Genomic DNA, 2,109 nt, shown 5'->3' on the forward strand with positions numbered 1-2,109 from the left:
GGGGTCACAGCCAACGTTAAAAAAGTTTTATTAAATATTTGGAGATTTTTAGATATTCTTTACAGTTTAAAAAATCTACTAAAACGCTCAATAATAACCATTAAACTAGACTACAATGCCTAAAAATAGTTGTAAGCACAAATTTATTTTAATACATGCCACCTTTTGTCAGTTTAAATGGTGTAGTAAGCATACATATATTCTAACTTAATTTTTCTTTAACTAAGTTTATTGAAAACTGTTGTCACGTGTTTTAAGAAACTGAAAGATGAAGACAAACTGCCCAATTAAAACAGATACTGTTTTTTTAGAAACGTAAAAAAATAGACAGCTAGACAGAAAGACAGATAGACAGATAGACAGATAGACAGATAGACAGATAGATAGCCAGATAGACAGATAGCCAGATAGACAGATATACAGATAGACAGATAGACAGATAGACAGATAGACAGATAGACAGTTAGACGGATTGACAGATAAACAGATAGAAAAATAGATAGATAGACAGATAGACAGATAGACAGATAGACAGTTAGACAGATAGACAGATAGACAGATAGACAGATAGACAGATAGAAAGATAGAAAGATAGACAGATAGACAGATAGACAGATAGACAGAGAGACAGATAGACAGATAGCCAGATAGACAGATATACAGATAGACAGATAGACAGATAGACAGATATACAGATAGACAGATAGACAGAAAGACAGATAGACAGTTAGACGGATTGACAGATAGACAGATATAAAAATAGATAGATAGACAGATAGACAGATAGACAGATAGACAGATAGACAGATAGACAGATAAAAAGATAGACAGATAGACAGATAGACAGAGACAGATAGACAGATAGCCAGATAGACAGATAGACAGATAGACAGATAGATAGATTGACAGATTGACAGATTATCAGATAGACAGATAGACAGACAGACAGATCGAAAGATAAACATATACACAGATAGACAGATAGATAAACAGCTAGACAGGTAGATAGGCAAATAGACAGATAGACAAGACTGATTGATAAGCTATTAGACACTAAGCAGATAAAATTGATTATTTTTAGAAACAAAACTTTTTAAGGATAGTTTTTACCGAAAGATAACCCAATTCCAAATTTGGGAACAAAAAATATCCTCTGATAAGAAATGGTAGTTACTGATAAATACATAGGTCGTTGATTTGGAACCCCTTGGCCATCACGTCAAACTATAGTAAATTTCATTTAAGATTAAAATCTAATATGTTTAAAATCATAACTTCTTTAACTAAGGAACCATTAAGAAGACAAAAATGTTTTCAATTTTTAAAATGTAACCGATTTAAAATTTAAAATTAAACTTTGTCGAAAAGAGATGTTTAATAAATTTGGCCTTCTTTTCTGCCTTCTACCCTGTTACGATTAATAAATCTAACTTAATTAAACAAATTTAATGGTTGGACTTGAATAAATAGTTTAACAATATCTTAAATTAAAATAATTATGATTTGATTAATGTCGGACTGCAAACCGACACCTTCCAATACCATGTGTCATTTGTTATGTTTACAACAACAACCTTCTTATATTGATATTTTAATGTATAAACAAAGAGATTGTTCAAGTGACCCGCGCGCTATGCAAAGAGATGGCAAACCCGATTTACAACGGTACCCTTGAAACCTTAAAATTATCAACAATGTGGAAGACATTTTTTCTTTCTAGTTTAAAAGTGTTCAGTTCTGGTAATTCCTCTTTGCTTTCCTGTAAAGCAGAAATGCGAAAGCCGCTTGATCGAACAAAGTTTTAAAGGGAATTATTGTGAATCTGGAATTGCTCTCTTTGCATGAAGGGTTACTTCAAATTACTCTTTACACTGCCCCTTCGAATATTCGAATACGTTGCTATTTGCATTTTCAGTTCGGTGAATTTTTCCATTCTGAAAACGTAATTTCAAGGGACAACGTTATGATTTGAAAATAATTGTTTATTTAAGACAATCTTCAAGAACTAGTGCAAACTAGGTCAAAGTTATGTGACATTACTGGGGGACTTTGTAACCTCATAGCTCCTCTAGTTTTGACTTTACGCATAAATATCAGAAAAGTAAATTT

The sequence above is a fragment of the Eurytemora carolleeae genome, unplaced genomic scaffold (assembly GCF_000591075.1).
Source record: "Eurytemora carolleeae unplaced genomic scaffold, Eaff_2.0 scaffold531, whole genome shotgun sequence".
Lineage (NCBI taxonomy): Eukaryota > Metazoa > Arthropoda > Copepoda > Calanoida > Temoridae > Eurytemora > Eurytemora carolleeae.